The sequence below is a fragment of the Palaemon carinicauda genome, chromosome 3 (assembly GCF_036898095.1).
Source record: "Palaemon carinicauda isolate YSFRI2023 chromosome 3, ASM3689809v2, whole genome shotgun sequence".
Lineage (NCBI taxonomy): Eukaryota > Metazoa > Arthropoda > Malacostraca > Decapoda > Palaemonidae > Palaemon > Palaemon carinicauda.
The window spans coordinates 70,359,343-70,378,120 of NC_090727.1; the positions used below are offsets into that span (position 1 = coordinate 70,359,343).

At 36.9% G+C, this 18,778-nt stretch overlaps 2 long non-coding RNA genes across 4 annotated transcripts in view; both read right to left on the reverse strand.

Annotated features, from left to right (window-relative positions):
• Nucleotides 1–18,778, reverse strand: part of LOC137638322 (uncharacterized) — an 838,879-nt gene that overhangs the window by 667,808 nt on the left and 152,293 nt on the right. The gene's annotated exons all lie outside the window — the stretch shown is intronic.
• LOC137638324 (uncharacterized) overlaps nucleotides 1–18,778 on the reverse strand; it is a 37,763-nt gene that overhangs the window by 6,923 nt on the left and 12,062 nt on the right. The window contains exons 1-4 of one of the 2 annotated variants that reach the window (XR_011044055.1): nucleotides 18,179–18,197; nucleotides 15,030–15,229; nucleotides 9,893–10,092; nucleotides 2,501–2,700 (exon numbers count right to left, since the gene is read on the reverse strand). This is a non-coding gene — a long non-coding RNA (uncharacterized lncRNA). Of the gene's footprint in view, nucleotides 1–2,500; nucleotides 2,701–9,892; nucleotides 10,093–15,029; nucleotides 15,230–18,178; nucleotides 18,198–18,778 lie in introns of those variants that run through there. The other variant, XR_011044054.1, reaches the window with a different exon arrangement.

The following is an 18,778-nucleotide window of genomic DNA, read 5'->3' on the forward strand; positions in this document are numbered from 1 at the left end:
TCGTCCACCGACTCTACACATTGGCACCAGTCTTTGTAACCAATTGCCACCACTCCTGGCAAACAATAACGAACAGTCAATTCGACTGTCCAATAACATTAAACGTGGTCATCATCATCATTATAATCATCATCATCATCAATCGGAATCTCAAATAACAGGCCAGGTCATCAACGGTTGTGCAGTCAAATGAGCAGTCCAAACAATATTAAGTACAGGCCAGGTCATCAACAACAAATCCACTTTCTAAATTCGGTCTCTCCAAAGGAGGAATCGCGGCCTGCCAAAATAAAAAACCACTTATGAACACTCCTAACTAACTTAACTATCGCACCATAATCAAAGATAAACAATAAACTTTCTATCACTCATGAACGCGCCTAACAAAAATAAATAAAAACAGTACTTACTCAGAATATAAAAAAAAGCTTCACAGCCGGCTCCTACTATCGTTCGATATCCAATGCTTTCGCCCAAGACATTCATCACCACCCTATCCTAGCTAAAAAGGTAAACAAACAACCTCAATTATACCAACAATCTTTCCAACTTCAAACAATCATTCGCTAATTACCCTTTCCTCAGCGCGCACCGCGGACACACAAAACACGCACACACAAACGCACATACACACATACTCTCTTGCGCACGCGCGATCTAACAAAACGAAAGCAAATGAAATTCTCTCTCTCTCTCTCTCTCTGACGAAACTAAAGCAAATAAACACTCTTTCTTTCTTTCTTGCGGTTTGACAACCTTAAGTAAATAAACACTCGCTCACACACACACACACTCTCTCTCTCTCTCTCTCTCTCTCTCTCTCTAATGACAAAGCTAAAGCAAATAAAATGTCTATTTAACTATACTAAAACAACTCACTCTCTCTCTCTCTCTCTCTCTCTCTCTAACAAAACTTAAATAAACACTCTCTCTCTCTCTCTCTCTCTCTCTCTCTCTCTCTCTCTCTCTCTCTCTCTCTCTCTCTCTCTCACTCTTGATTTGGCAAACAAAAAAAATAAATTAAAATAAAATTAATCCTCCACATTGTGTAAAAAAGACACCTTGCAAGTTACATTGTGTATAAAAGACACCTTGCAAGTTCAGGGTCATTTATAAATTCACCTCCGTAGCTGAGAGTTGTCTGTTATGACTATCGTCATGCACGGCATCCCAGAAAGGAACCATTGCTCCAGTCCTTGTCAGTGTACCTACATCACAACAAAACCCTCAACCACCATTAAAGCTTTCGTCGTCCAACAATGCACAATGCACCTTTGAGGGAAGGCAATGACTGTAAGAAGAATGGCATCTCTCCCTTTCACACTTGGTGGCAGCTACGATGAAGCACAGAAAAGTCTTACAAAAGCCAATTTCTTCAGGGTTATGTTGACATAACCAAGCCACTATCTCTCGAGGGAATAAACACCAAACTGGAATACTGTCTGATAGGAGGAAGAATTTAGAATGCACATACAACTGTATGTTATCAGGAAATACTATAGCTGCAAAACCTCTCCTCTTCCTTAATAGCTGTTGTACAAAAACCTGCCAACAAATTTATATAAAAGGAAAGTCAAAGATTAAATCAACCTGTTGATGGCTCAAGAAGTACATCCGTACTTTCCAGCCGTTGAAAACAAAGTGGGAGCTCAGCTCAGTAGCCTTTTGGGAGAACGACGTTTCATCGCCACCCGGCAATAACTATCACCACCTCGTTAGAAAGTTTTAACAATTGTACCCAGCTTCACTGAAAACATACTCTTATTAAACCATAATGGTTTGTATTCATGTAAGAATAAATGTAAACCATGAGCTTTTCTATGATGGGGAAAATTTCTCTTCGTGTCAAAGTTATGTATGAGCAGACCAAATGTTCTTCATATGTGGTTTAAGTTAAACAGTAGTACTTATAACTTGTGAATTAAATAAACAATAAAGCATCAGCTAATACTATACATTTATTAGGCTTTTACCCAAACTCTTGCTGACCAGCATCAACTTTAAATCATTTACACAGACAAACTATTTCCCACCCTTACTTATCTTGTTATTAACCCATATCCTCACAAATTCACTTCCTAAAGTGACTCACTGTAACTAAAAACCCTAATTAATCACAATAACAACATTACTGTACTACTGTATGTACTTAAGCACATAATCTTTGCTTCCTTCATACTACATAATGTATTAAGCTAAAACACAACTATGCTGGTCACCAACAAAGTAGCTAATTTAGAAATGGAATATTTGTTAATAATTTCAGCAAAACATATACATAACATAACAAAAACCACAGCTTAAACAGAAATTTCTAGCAAAAAGTACTGTAGCTCCAAATTCCCCATGAAATAGTAATATATTCCTCATAAATTTGTTACTGTAAAGAAGCAATCAAAACGGGCAATTTTGAATAAAGATCTTAACACACATTATGTATCAAGTACATGCTTTTTGAAATATTTGTATATAAAAAAAAAAAACTTCAACAAACACCTACCATTACTAATCACCATATCGACCCATTCTCTCCTGAGAAAGGAAGTGTGATAGGGATTTTATAATTATCAAGAACATTAGTTCTGTCTTCTTTGCAAAAGATCCAGATGCATTTCTTTATGAAGAGAAAAAGTAACTTGGGTAAGTTTACTTCAGTTCCATAAAACGTATTCTTCAATACCATATTCTTCAGCAAATAACCTGGAATGAAAAGAAAAGTTAAACAATAATATACAGCTTATTTGTATAAAAGCATAGTACTATACTGTACAGTATGAATACAGATGTGCATCGCACAAATTCCAAGAATATTTCAAGAAGCCCTCTTTATTAAATAATGTAACAACTATTTTTATATGTGCTTTCCATTTTAAGGGGCTAAATATGAAATCAGTTTTAACCAATATCCACAAAAAAAAATATTTGACACATAAAATTATCAAACACAGTACTAATGACTTTTTGTTAACTTGATAACTACTCATTATTATTTCTGGTGGCTTATAAATGTTGAAACGTGTAGCATCCAATAAGTAATCCTCTATCAAACAAAATTGGGTCTTATTAACCCTTTTACCCCCAGGCTTTTTGGAAATTTCCAACCCTTAACCCTCAAGGGGTTATTTTTTCCCCAGCACATTTTGCAGTATACATTTTTTAAATTGCTCTAACAGCCTTAATTTTTGTCATAGAGAGGTCAGGTTGGTCTCATTCTCTTGGAAAATGCCTGAATTTTTTCAAAAAATTATTAAAAATATGAAAAAAAAATTTTTATAGCATTTTTTTGCAAGGACATACCGGTACGTCCATGGGGTGGGGGTAAAGGGATGAGTTTTGTGAAACGTACCAGTACGTCCTTTGGGGGTAAAAGGGTTAACTCCTAAAACACTGTGCTTTTACTCATTCAACGTTCAAATACAAAGTTCAAAATTACCATTAACTACAAGGTACAATATGGAACAGACTAGGACACCAAAAAGAATAAAACTGACATAGCTTGTTGGTGATAAGCAAGCAGTAGAAACTACTGCACATGACCTAATATATTCTTGTTTAAATCCTTTTAGATAACTGATATTATGAGATATTGAAGAAGATCTAGAGCATAAAACAAGCCTAGACTAACACATTAACCACAGAAAAACTAAGACCTGCTATCACTTGAAGAAAAGGGTGTGTCTATTGTAGGATCAACCTAATTCATCAAAAAATGTTAGGATACCCAACCTAATTCACTATACTATACTGTACAGTACGAATACAGATGTGCATCGCACAAATTCCAAGAATATTTCAAGAAGCCCTCTTTATTAAATAATGTAACAACTATTTTTATATGTGCTTTCCATTTTAAGGGGGCTAAATATGAAATCAGTTTTAACCAATATCCTTAACAAAAAATATTTAACATTTATAAAATTGTCAAGTGATGTATGTGGCAAGAAGGTTGTTGGAGGCAGCATGAGGAAGGGCAGTGAATGGTGGAATGAAGGAGTGAAGGTAAAAGTGGAAGAGAAAAATAGGGCTTTTGAAGAATGGCTGCAGAGTAATAGTATAGAGAAGTATGAAAAATATAGAAAGCAAAAGGTGGAAGTAAAGCGCAAGGTACGTGAAGCAAAGAGGGCAGCTGACCTGAGGTGGGGTCAGGGACTGGGTCAGTCATATGAAGAGAATAAGAAGAAGTTTTGGAAAGAAGTGAAGAGAGTAAGGAAGGCCGGCGCAAGAATTGAAGAGACAGTGAAAGATGGAAATGGAAGGTTGTTAAAAGGAGAGGAGGCAAGGAAAAGGTGGGCGGAATATTTTTAAAGTTTGCTGAATGTTGAGGATGATAGGGAGGCAGATATAATTGCTGTTCCAGGTGTTGAGGTGCCAGTGATGGGAGATGAGAATGAGAGAGAGATTACAATAGAGGAAGTGAGGAGAGCACTAGATGAAACGAGAGTAGGAAAAGCATCTGGTATGGATGGTGTGAAAGCTGAGATGTTGAAGGAAGAGGATGTGACTGTACTTGAATGGTTGGTGAGATTGTTTAATGTGTGTTTTGTGTTGTCAATGGTACCAGTAGATTGGGTCTGTGCATGTACTGTACCACTATATAAGGGTAAGGGAGATGTGCATGAGTGTTGTAATTCAAGAGGTATTAGTTTGTTGAGTGTAGTTGGAAAAGTGTATGGTAGAGTACTGATTAATAGGATTAAGGATAAAACAGAGAATGCAATCTTGGAAGTACAGGGTGGTTTTAGAAGAGGTAGGGGTTGTATGAATCAGATTTTTACAGTTAGGCAGATATGCGAGAAATATTTAGCAAAAGGTAAGGAGGTGTATGTTGCATTTATGGATCTGGAGAAAGCATATGATAGAGTTGATAGGGAAGCAATGTGGAATGTGATGAGGTTATATGGAGTTGGTGGAAGGCTGTTGCAAGCAGTGAAAAGTTTCTACAAAGGTAGTAAAGCATGTGTTAGAATAGGAAATGAAGTGAGCGATTGGTTTCCGGTGAGAGTGGGGCTGAGACAGGGATGTGTGATGTCGCCGTGGTTGTTTAACTTGTATGTTGATGGAGTGGTGAGAGAGGTGAATGCTCGAGTGCTTGGACGAGGATTAAAACTGGTAGGCGAGAATGATCATGAATGGGAGGTAAATCAGTTGTTGTTTGCGGATGATACTGTACTGGTAGCAGACACAGAAGAGAAGCTTGACCGACTAGTGACAGAATTTGGAAGGGTGTGTGAGAGAAGGAAGTTGAGAGTTAATGTGGGTAAGAGTAAAGTTATGAGATGTACGAGAAGGGAAGGTGGTGCAAGGTTGAATGTCATGTTGAATGGAGAGTTACTTGAGGAGGTGGATCAGTTTAAGTACTTGGGGTCTGTTGTTGCAGCAAATGGTGGAGTGGAAGCAGATGTACGTCAGAGAGTGAATGAAGGTTGCAAAGTGTTGGGGGCAGTTAAGGGAGTAGTAAAAAATAGAGGGTTGGGCATGTATGTAAAAAGAGTTCTATATGAGAAAGTGATTGTACCAACTGTGATGTATGGATCAGAGTTGTGGGGAATGAAAGTGATGGAGAGACAGAAATTGAATGTGTTTGAGATGAAGTGTCTGAGGAGTATGGCTGGTGTATCTCGAGTAGATAGGGTTAGGAACGAAGTGGTGAGGGTGAGAACTGGTGTAAGAAATGAGTTAGCGGCTAGAGTGGATATGAATGTGTTGAGTTGGTTTGGCCATGTTGAGAGAATGGAAAATGGCTGTCTGCTAAAGAAGGTGATGAATGCAAGAGTTGATGGGAGAAGTACAAGAGGAAGGCCAAGGTTTGGGTGGATGGATGGTGTGAAGAAAGCTCTGGGTGATAGGAGGATAGATGTGAGAGAGGCAAGAGAGCGTGCTAGAAATAGGAATGAATGGCGAACGATTGTGACGCAGTTCCGGTAGGCCCTGCTGCTTCCTCCGGTGCCTTAGATGACCGCGGAGGTAGCAGCAGTAGGGGACTCAGCAGTATGAAGCTTCATCTGTGGTGGAAATGTGGGAGGTTGGGCTGTGGCACCCTAGCAGTACCAGCTGAACTCGGCTGAGTCCCTGGTTAGGCTGGAGGAACGTAGAGAGTAGAGGTCCCCTTTTTTGTTTTGTTTCTTGTTGTTGTCGGCTACCCCCCAAAATTGGGGGAAGTGCCCTTGGTATATGTATGTATGTAAAATTGTCAAACACAGTACTAATGACTTATTGTTAACTTGATAACTACTCATTAAGTAAGTGACCGTTGGCCATCCAATGAGTTGCTGCCCAGCAGAAAAACGCTCACCGGTTATGAAAGACCATGGGTAAAAGTGGGCAAAACTTGAGATAAATACCACAAAAGGGAATAAGCCACCAACCCTAAATGCCGCTGTGAGGCAACACCACAAACAATGGAACATCCTACGAGGGTGACCACTAGACCCATATTGCTCAGATGAAGACCTGAGAGAGGCTAAAGACAATGCGCTCCTATGGGTTCAACATTGGTGCGATAAGATATGATGACGAATATGCGAGAGTCGGAATTGGTAGGTTTCTTTTCTACATGTGACATCAATTTATGCACCTTATGTGAAAATATTAGGAAACTACGGAGTACAGTATAGACCATCTTGAAAGAAGCAGCATTTGAGGATATAGCAGATTCAGAATTATCAGAGCATACCCACGAAGTCTCTACTCCAGATATATTTCTGCAATAACTTTTCATCTTTAAGAAAGTAGATAACTCATCCGAGTCTATCTCTTCTTCCGTAATACCCTCACCTTCAGGATCTTGCTCTGGAGGGTCTTCCAAATTGTAATCTTCAATTCTTTCCTTTTGTTTAATAAAAGTCAAGAGGAGTGGCTGTCAACTCTGATAATGTGCCATGTACCAACAGAACTCTATAACTGGTTTAACAGAAGTGCTAGGCACAACTTATGATAGCATGGATTCAAAATAAGGTAGGTTACGCTTGGATCAGTGTCTTTTCCCGAAGGCTCACAGGCCTCATTTGATTGCACAAAAAGCAAAATCAAGAAAAAGCTTACAACCTCATTACTATCAACCTCCAATATTATTCTTATTACTAGGTAAGCTACAACTCTAGTTGGAAAAGCAGGATGCTGTAAGCCCAAGGGCTCCAACTGGGAAAACGAGCCCAGTGAGGAAAGGAAATAAATACCTATATAAGAAGTAAAGAATATAGTAATATTTTTACTGATCTTAAGATATTTTATATTCTTTAGATAAACTATGGAAAGACTTAAGTTAGCCTATTCAACATAAAAAATTTGTTGCAAGTATGAACTTCTGAAGTTCCACCGATTCAACTGCCTGATTAGGAATATTATTCCACAATCTGGTCACAGCTATAATAAATCTTGAATACAGTACTGTGTATTGAGCCTTATGAAAGAGAGGGCAAGACTGTTAGAATAAATTGCATACCTAGTTTGTGTACTACATAAAAGATGGTACAGTCTGGGAAAATCTAAGTGCAAAGGATGGTCAGAATTATGAATGAATGAAGTATTTGAAGTTCTCTGGCATCCTGACATCGTCAGAATTATGAAAAAGCTTGGGTAACATTCATAAAGAACTAAATAAATGAGTGTGCAGTGCCAGAAATTAATATCCAGATCAGGAATAAGAAATTTAATAGAATGAAGTTCTTGTCCAACAAATTAAGATTAGAGTCAGCAGCTAAAGACTTGACAGACCATCACTTGAAGCAAGGTAGAATGAAAGAATTAAAACTTTTCTTCAGAATGCAGGAGACTGATCACCAAAAATATTAGAAGACTTTTTCAATAAGCCTATATTTTGTGCAATTGAACAACACATGTGCTTCTCATAAGTGAATTTGCAATCAAGAATCACACATAAAATTTTAAATTTGTAAATAGTTATAGAAACATATTCAATGCAGAGACCTAGATGTTGAGAAGCCTATGTTCTCAGCCCATTTACAACCATACTTTTGAATTTTGTTATGGTTCAACTCCATGCCCCTTAATTTGTACTAAGTACTTGAATTAGCTAGATTCAGCAACACCACATCTACATTCAAGAGATGGAATTAACATAAAGACTAGGAACACCTCATATGTGATGAGCTTGTTTTTTAGGCCAAACTACATATGTGTATATAGTATGAAAAGTAATGGGTCAAGAACCCTACCCTGAGGAACACCAGACACAGGAAATATATAATATTGCACTGAAAACTTGAGAGAATTAAAAAAAAAATTAGTTTTGACAAAGGAAATAACTTCTTTTTGGAGAGGTGCTTTGTGGTCTCCAAAGACTTGTCTGTGAAAGGCTACTAGAGGGACCAACATAAATACCAAAGAAATATTCTCCCCATTCCTCTAGGGCCAGCATATCAACATCTAGGCACCGACATATTGTGTATACAAGACACCTAACAAGTCACACTGTGTAAAAAAGACACCTTGCAAGTTACATTGTGTATAAAAGACACCTTGCAAGTTCAGGGTCATTTATAAATTCACCTCCGTAGCTGAGAGTTGTCTGTTATGACTATCGTCATGCACGGCATCCCAGAAAGGAACCATTGCTCCAGTCCTTGTCAGTGTACCTACATCACAACAAAACCCTCAACCACCATTAAAGCTTTCGTCGTCCAACGATGCACAATGCACCTTTGAGGGAAGGCAATGACTGTAAGAAGAATGGCATCTCTCCCTTTCACACTTGGTGGCAGCTACGATGAAGCACAGAAAAGTCTTACAAAAGCCAATTTCTTCAGGGTTATGTTGACATAACCAAGCCACTATCTCTCGAGGGAATAAACACCAAACTGGAATACTGTCTAATAGGAGGAAGAATGTAGAATGCACATACAACTGTCACCCAGTTACAGTTATCAGAAAATACTGTAGCTGCAAAACCTCTCCTCTTCCTTAATAGCTGTTGCACACAAACCTGCCAACAAATTTATATAAAAGGAAAGTCAAAGATTAAATCAACCTGTTGATGGCTCAAGAAGTACATCCGTACTTTCCAGCCGTTGAAAACAAAGTGGGAGCTCAGCTCAGTAGCCTTTTGGGAGAACGACGTTTCATCGCCACCCGACAGTAACTATCACCACCTCGTTAGAAAGTTTTAACAATTGTACCCAGCTTCACTGAAAACATACTCTTATTAAACCATAATGGTTTGTATTCATGTAAGAATAAATGTAAACCATGAGCTTTTCTATGATGGGGAAAATTTCTCTTCGTGTCAAAGTTATGTATGAGCAGACCAAATGTTCTTCATATGTGGTTTAAGTTAAACAGTAGTACTTATAACTTGTGAATTAAATAAACAATAAAGCATCAGCTAATACTATACATTTATTAGGCTTTTACCCAAACTCTTGCTGACCAGCATCAACTTTAAATCATTTACACAGACAAACTATTTCCCACCCTTACTTATCTTGTTATTAACCCATATCCTCACAAATTCACTTCCTAAAGTGACTCACTGTAACTAAAAACCCTAATTAATCACAATAACAACATTACTGTACTACTGTATGTACTTAAGCACATAATCTTTGCTTCCTTCATACTACATAATGTATTAAGCTAAAACACAACTATGCTGGTCACCAACAAAGTAGCTAATTTAGAAATGGAATATTTGTTAATAATTTCAGCAAAACATATACATAACAAAAACCACAGCTTAAACAGAAATTTCTAGCAAAAAGTACTGTAGCTCCAAATTCCCCATGAAATAGTAATATATTCCTCATAAATTTGTTACTGTAAAGAAGCAATCAAAACGGGCAATTTTGAATAAAGATCTTAACACACATTATGTATCAAGTACATGCTTTTTGAAATATTTGTATATAAAAAAAAAAAAACTTCAACAAACACCTACCATTACTAATCACCATATCGACCCATTCTCTCCTGAGAAAGGAAGTGTGATAGGGATTTTATAATTATCAAGAACATTAGTTCTGTCTTCTTTGCAAAAGATCCAGATGCATTTCTTTATGAAGAGAAAAAGTAACTTGGGTAAGTTTACTTCAGTTCCATAAAACGTATTCTTCAATACCATATTCTTCAGCAGATAACCTGGAATGAAAAAAGTTAAACAATAATATACAGCTTATTTGTAAAAAAAGCATAGTACTGTACTATATTGTACAGTATGAATACAGATGTGCATCCCACAAATTCCAAGAATATTTTAACAAGCCCTCTTTATTAAATAATATATCAACTATTTTTATATGTGCTTTCCATTTTAAGGGGCTAAATATGAAATCAGTTTTAACCAATATCCACAAAAAAAAATATTTGACTCATAAAATTATCAAACACAGTACTAATGACTTTTTGTTAACTTGATAACTACTCATTATTATTTCTGGTGGCTTATAAATGTTGAAACGTGTAGCATCCAATAAGTAATCCTCTATCAAACAAAATTGGGTCTTATTAACCCTTTTACCCCAGGCTTTTTGGAAATTTCCAACCCTTAACCCTCAAGGGGTTATTTTTTCCCCAGCACATTTTGCAGTATACATTTTTTAAATTGCTCTAACAGCCTTAATTTTTGTCATAGAGAGGTCAGGTTGGTCTCATTCTCTTGGAAAATGCCTGATTTTTTTCAAAAAATTATTAAAAATATGAAAAAAAAAAATTTATAGCATTTTTTTGCAAGGACATACCGGTACGTCCATGGGGTGGGGGTAAAGGGATGAGTTTTGTGAAACGTACCAGTACGTCCTTTGGGGGTAAAAGGGTTAACTCCTAAAACACTGTGCTTTTACTCATTCAACGTTCAAATACAAAGTTCAAAATTACCATTAACTACAAGGTACAATATGGAACAGACTAGGACACCAAAAAGAATAAAACTGACATAGCTTGTTGGTGATAAGCAAGCAGTAGAAACTACTGCACATGACCTAATATATTCTTGTTTAAATCCTTTTAGATAACTGATATTATGAGATATTGAAGAAGATCTAGAGCATAAAACAAGCCTAGACTAACACATTAACCACAGAAAAACTAAGACCTGCTATCACTTGAAGAAAAGGGTGTGTCTATTGTAGGATCAACCTAATTCATCAAAAAAATGTTAGGACACCCAACCTAATTCACTATACTATACTGTACAGTACGAATACAGATGTGCATCGCACAAATTCCAAGAATATTTCAAGAAGCCCTCTTTATTAAATAATGTAACAACTATTTTTATATGTGCTTTCCATTTTAAGGGGGCTAAATATGAAATCAGTTTTAACAAATATCCTTAACAAAAAATATTTAACATTTATAAAATTGTCAAACACAGTACTAATGACTTATTGTTAACTTGATAACTACTCATTAAGTAAGTGACCGTTGGCCATCCAATGAGTTGCTGCCCAGCGGAAAAACGCTCACCGGTTATGAAAGACCATGGGTAAAAGTGGGCAAAACTTGAGATAAATACCACAAAAGGGAATAAGCCACCAACCCTAAATGCCGCTGTGAGGCAACACCACAAACAATGGAACATCCTACGAGGGTGACCACTAGACCCATATTGCTCAGATGAAGACCTGAGAGAGGCTAAAGACAATGCGCTCCTATGGGTTCAACATTGGTGCGATAAGATATGATGACGAATATGCGAGAGTCGGAATTGGTAGGCTTCTTTTCTACATGTGACATCAATTTATACACCTTATGTGAAAATATTAGGAAACTACGGAGTACAGTATAGACCATCTTGAAAGAAGCAGCATTTGAGGATATAGCAGATTCAGAATTATCAGAGCATACCCACGAAGTCTCTACTCCAGATATATTTCTGCAATAACTTTTCATCTTTAAGAAAGTAGATAACTCATCCGAGTCTATCTCTTCTTCCGTAATACCCTCACCTTCAGGATCTTGCTCTGGAGGGTCTTCCAAATTGTAATCTTCAATTCTTTCCTTTTGTTTAATAAAAGTCAAGAGGAGTGGCTGTCAACTCTGATAATGTGCCATGTACCAACAGAACTCTATAACTGGTTTAACAGAAGTGCTAGGCACAACTTATGATAGCATGGATTCAAAATAAGGTAGGTTACGCTTGGATCAGTGTCTTTTCCCGAAGGCTCACAGGCCTCATTTGATTGCACAAAAAGCAAAATCAAGAAAAAGCTTACAACCTCATTACTATCAACCTCCAATATTATTCTTATTACTAGGTAAGCTACAACTCTAGTTGGAAAAGCAGGATGCTGTAAGCCCAAGGGCTCCAACTGGGAAAACGAGCCCAGTGAGGAAAGGAAATAAATACCTATATAAGAAGTAAAGAATATAGTAATATTTTTACTGATCTTAAGATATTTTATATTCTTTAGATAAACTATGGAAAGACTTAAGTTAGCCTATTCAACATAAAAAATTTGTTGCAAGTATGAACTTCTGAAGTTCCACCGATTCAACTGCCTGATTAGGAATATTATTCCACAATCTGGTCACAGCTATAATAAATCTTGAATACAGTACTGTGTATTGAGCCTTATGAAAGAGAGGGCAAGACTGTTAGAATAAATTGCATACCTAGTTTGTGTACTACATAAAAGATGGTACAGTCTGGGAAAATCTAAGTGCAAAGGATGGTCAGAATTATGAATGAATGAAGTATTTGAAGTTCTCTGGCATCCTGACATCGTCAGAATTATGAAAAAGCTTGGGTAACATTCATAAAGAACTAAATAAATGAGTGTGCAGTGCCAGAAATTAATATCCAGATCAGGAATAAGAAATTTAATAGAATGAAGTTCTTGTCCAACAAATTAAGATTAGAGTCAGCAGCTAAAGACTTGACAGACCATCACTTGAAGCAAGGTAGAATGAAAGAATTAAAACTTTTCTTCAGATGCAGGAGGACTGATCACCAAAAATATTAGAAGACTTTTTCAATAAGCCTATATTTTGTGCAATTGAACAACACATGTGCTTCTCATAAGTGAATTTGCAATCAAGAATCACACATAAAATTTTAAATTTGTAAATAGTTATAGAAACATATTCAATGCAGAGACCTAGATGTTGAGAAGCCTATGTTCTCAGCCCATTTACAACCATACTTTTGAATTTTGTTATGGTTCAACTCCATGCCCCTTAATTTGTACTAAGTACTTGAATTAGCTAGATTCAGCAACACCACATCTACATTCAAGAGATGGAATTAACATAAAGACTAGGAACACCTCATATGTGATGAGCTTGTTTTTAGGCCAAACTACATATGTGTATATAGTATGAAAGTAATGGGTCAAGAACCCTACCCTGAGGAACACCAGACACAGGAAATATATAATATTGCACTGAAAACTTGAGAGAATTAAAAAAAAATTAGTTTTGACAAAGGAAATAACTTCTTTTTGGAGAGGTGCTTTGTGGTCTCCAAAGACTTGTCTGTGAAAGGCTACTAGAGGGACCAACATAAATACCAAAGAAATATTCTCCCCATTCCTCTAGGGCCAGCATATCAACATCTAGGCACCGACATATTGTGTATACAAGGACACCTAACAAGTCACACTGTGTAAAAAAGACACCTTGCAAGTTACATTGTGTATAAAAGACACCTTGCAAGTTCAGGGTCATTTATAAATTCACCTCCGTAGCTGAGAGTTGTCTGTTATGACTATCGTCATGCACGGCATCCCAGAAAGGAACCATTGCTCCAGTCCTTGTCAGTGTACCTACATCACAACAAAACCCTCAACCACCATTAAAGCTTTCGTCGTCCAACGATGCACAATGCACCTTTGAGGGAAGGCAATGGACTGTAAGAAGAATGGCATCTCTCCCTTTCACACTTGGTGGCAGCTACGATGAAGCACAGAAAAGTCTTACAAAAGCCAATTTCTTCAGGGTTATGTTGACATAACCAAGCCACTATCTCTCGAGGGGAATAAACACCAAACTGGAATACTGTCTAATAGGAGGAAGAATGTAGAATGCACATACAACTGTCACCCAGTTACAGTTATCAGAAAATACTGTAACTGCCAAAACCTCTCCTCTTCCTTAATAGCTGTTGCACACAAACCTGCCAACCAATTTATATAAAAGGAAAGTCAAAGATTAAATCAACCTGTTGATGGCTCAAGAAGTACATCCGTACTTTCCAGCCGTTGAAAACAAAGTGGGAGCTCAGCTCAGTAGCCTTTTGGGAGAACGACGTTTCATCGCCACCCGACAGTAACTATCACCACCTCGTTAGAAAGTTTTAACAATTGTACCCAGCTTCACTGAAAACATACTCTTATTAAACCATAATGGTTTGTATTCATGTAAGAATAAATGTAAACCATGAGCTTTTCTATGATGGGGAAAATTTCTCTTCGTGTCAAAGTTATGTATGAGCAGACCAAATGTTCTTCATATGTGGTTTAAGTTAAACAGTAGTACTTATAACTTGTGAATTAAATAAACAATAAAGCATCAGCTAATACTATACATTTATTAGGCTTTTACCCAAACTCTTGCTGACCAGCATCAACTTTAAATCATTTACACAGACAAACTATTTCCCACCCTTACTTATCTTGTTATTAACCCATATCCTCACAAATTCACTTCCTAAAGTGACTCACTGTAACTAAAAACCCTAATTAATCACAATAACAACATTACTGTACTACTGTATGTACTTAAGCACATAATCTTTGCTTCCTTCATACTACATAATGTATTAAGCTAAAACACAACTATGCTGGTCACCAACAAAGTAGCTAATTTAGAAATGGAATATTTGTTAATAATTTCAGCAAAACATATACATAACATAACAAAAACCACAGCTTAAACAGAAATTTCTAGCAAAAAGTACTGTAGCTCCAAATTCCCCATGAAATAGTAATATATTCTTCATAAATTTGTTACTGTAAAGAAGCAATCAAAACGGGCAATTTTGAATAAAGATCTTAACACACATTATGTATCAAGTACATGCTTTTGGAAATATTTGTATAAAATTAAAAAAAAAAAAAACTTCAACAAACACCTACCATTACTAATCACCATATCGACCCATTCTCTCCTGAGAAAGGAAGTGTGATAGGGATTTTATAATTATCAAGAACATTAGTTCTGTCTTCTTTGCAAAAGATCCAGATGCATTTCTTTATGAAGAGAAAAAGTAACTTGGGTAAGTTTACTTCAGTTCCATAAAACTTATTCTTCAATACCATATTCTTCAACAAATAACCTGGAATGAAAAGAAAAGTTAAACAATAATATACAGCTTATTTGTATAAAAGTATAGTACTATACTGTACAGTATGAATACAGATGTGCATCCCACAAATTCCAAGAATATTTCAAGAAGCCCTCTTTATTAAATAATGTAACAACTATTTTTATATGTGCTTTCCATTTTAAGGGGCTAAATATGAAATCAGTTTTAACCAATATCCTCAACAGGAAATATTTGACATTCATAAAATTATCAAACACAGTACTAATGACTTTTTGTTAACTTGATAACTGCTCATTACTCTTTCTGGTGACTTATAAATGTTGAAATGTGTAGCATCCAATAAGTAATCCTCTATCAAACAAAATTGTGTCTTAATAACCCTTTTACCCCCAGGCTTTTTGGAAATTTCCAACCCTTAACCCCCAAGGGGTTATTTTTTCCCCAGCACATTTTGCAGTATATATTTTTTAAATTGCTCTAACAGCCTTAATTTTTGTCATAGAGAGGTCAGGTTGGTCTCATTCTCTTGGAAAATGCCTGAATCTTCTCAAAAAAATTATTAAAAATACATAAAAAAAATTTTATAGCATTTTTTCGCAAGGACGTACCGGTACGTCCATGGGGGTAAAGAGATGAGTTTTGTGAAACGTACCAGAGTAGAGGTCCCCTTTTTGTTTTTGTTTCTTTGTTGATGTCGGCTACCCCCCAAAATTGGGGGAAGTGCCATGGTATATGTATGTATGTATGTATGTACCAGTACGTCCTTTGGGGGTAAAAGGGTCAACTCCTAAAACACTGTGCTTTTACTTATTCAACGTCCAAATACAAAGTTCAAAATTACCATTAACTACAAGGTACAATATGGAACAGACTAGGACACCAAAAAGAATAAAACTGACATAGCTTGTTGGTGATAAGCAAGCAGTAGAAACTACTGCACATGACCTAATATATTCTTGTTTAAATCCTTTTAGATAACTGATATTATGAGATATTGAAGAAGATCTAGAGCATAAAACAAGCCTAGACTAACACATTAACCACAGAAAAACTAAGACCTACTATCACTTGAAGAAAAGGGTGTGTCTATTGTAGGATAAACCTAATTCATCAAAAACTGTTAGGACACCCAACCTAATTCATCAAAAACTGTTAGGACACCCAACCTAATTCATCAAAAACTGTTAGGACACCCAACCTAATTCATCAAAAACTGTTAGGACACCCTAACCTAATTCATCAAAAACTGTTTGGACACCCAACCTAATTCATCAAAAACTGTTAGGACACCCAACCTAATTCATCAAAAACTGTTAGGAAACCCAACCTAATTCATCAAAAACTGTTAGGACACCCAACCTAATTCATCAAAATCTGTTAGGACACCCAACCTAATTCATCAAAATCTGTTAGGACACCCAACCTAATTCATCAAAATCTGTTTGGAAATCCAACCTAATCATAAAAAAAACCTGTAAGAGGAACACCATGGTCTACTTTAGCACAGGATCTTCCAGCCTCAAGGAAGCCAGTGTATTTAAAACCAGGAAAAGAAAGTCTACCCATATCTTCAAGAAAACTTTAAAAAAATGGGGAAATATATAGAGCCTAACATGGAAATCATATTACAGTACTAGCACAGAATGAGTGGGAATGCGAGATGTAATTTAATCAAAGAAGGTGGATAAGGAAACTGGGAATTTGGACTTCCCTGCAATCATAAATGGTTAGCAGTCAGAACATTACAGCAATAATGTAGTTCTGTATATCTTTAAATGTAGGCTACGGGTAGTTTGTAGCGCTACGGCCAAGCGTCCTAATTTGCTTATTATCGCTCCGACTGTTATCTTGTATAGAATAAAAACGTTTGGAAATGGTCTACGGATCTTAAATATGTTGTGTAAGGGGGGGTCCGGGGGGGCGCAGCCCCCCTCGGTAAGGACACGGGTTTTAGCATAGGTTAGGTGGGTTTTTTAAGCTAGCTTCTCCCATCGTACTCGTAGGTAAGGAAACTGCTGTGTAAGGGGGGGGAGGGCAAAGCCCCCCTGGGTAAGGATACGGCTTTTAGCATAGGTTAGGTGGGTTTTTTAAGTTAGCTTCTCCCGCCAAAATTGTTTTTAGAACGACGGCCACAGTTCAGAATATTCCCGTTTTCTACGGGATCTGGCCGTCACCCTACAAAGGCTCCAAATGTACTGTACACTTTGTATTTTTGTGCAAAATATAACTTGAATGAACATTTATTAAAGGTAAAAGTTCACTTGACTGAAGTGTACTTTCAAGGGGCATACTAAATCTTCAGTGTCCAAATTTATGCAATTCTAGTCCTAAAAGCACACCCCAACCCTCAATTACCAACAGCAGTATATATTATATCCATTTATTTATTCTATATTATATCCATTTATTTATTCAACATGTACACAAGAAACATGAAAAAAGCGGAATTTGTGAAAGTCATTCATCAGTATGGATTGGATTTATGAATTTGAGGTGTACTGTATATCTCTGCACTGGGGCCTGTGAGACCATTCAGCACCTAAGGGAAACTGAGGAAAACCCTACAGTTACCTTATGGAATAATAGATAGAGGTGGTGGACAGCAAGATGGAAGATGCAAGAAAGGGAGTTGTAAGGTTGGTAAGTATAAGGAATAAAGCAAAAGTAGCTAGGGGCTGAAAGAATACTGCACTGATGTTACTACCCCTTACTGGGAATTAACGGGAGTTTAGTAGCTACCATTAGCCCCATGGAAAGGTGTCTGATGAACAGTGGTTTGTTTGTTTGCCACGAAACCACTCTTATGTGTAGGTGACGGTACAATATCCTGAGTATAAAGGTCTCTTCCATGGGACCCATATCATTCCCCTTGCTCGACACCATGACCATTGATGTTATGCTACAAGATAATCATCCATTATTCCTTCACTACCGTTGCTAGATAACAAATACACTTACTTTGTAGCCTCGTGACAGCAAGAAGGACAAGAGTTTTGGATACCACCTCTTTCCGTTTACTGGTGTCGACACTGTGCTTGGGTGCTTATGCAGTGCATTGCCACTCAGTCACGATTCTTTGAAGAAATAGAGGAGAGCTTATCAAGAACTTTATCATCTTTCAGTATATTATAAAAAAAAATGGCACCTCAATGCAAATTCCAGCAAAACGGAGGTGTGTGCATTCCACCTTAACAATCACAAAGCTAACTGGAAACTAAATATCATATGGGAAAATACTGAATTAGATAACTTGCCAATATCCAACATATCTAGATTTTACTCTTGAAAAAAAACTCTTAGCTTTAAAGAATACACAAACACACTAAAGAAAAACTATCAACAAGAAACAACCTGCTTAGCAAATTAATCAACACAAGCTGGGGCGCAGATCCAAAAACCCTTAAGCAAACAGCTCTGGCAGTCTGCTATTCTACTGAAGAATACTGTTCATTAGTGTGGGAAAGATTGTGCCACACACAGAAAGTGAATCCAGAGCTCAATAAAGCCTGTCGAATAATTACAGGTACTGTACATTAAAGGCAACACCCCTACCATCTC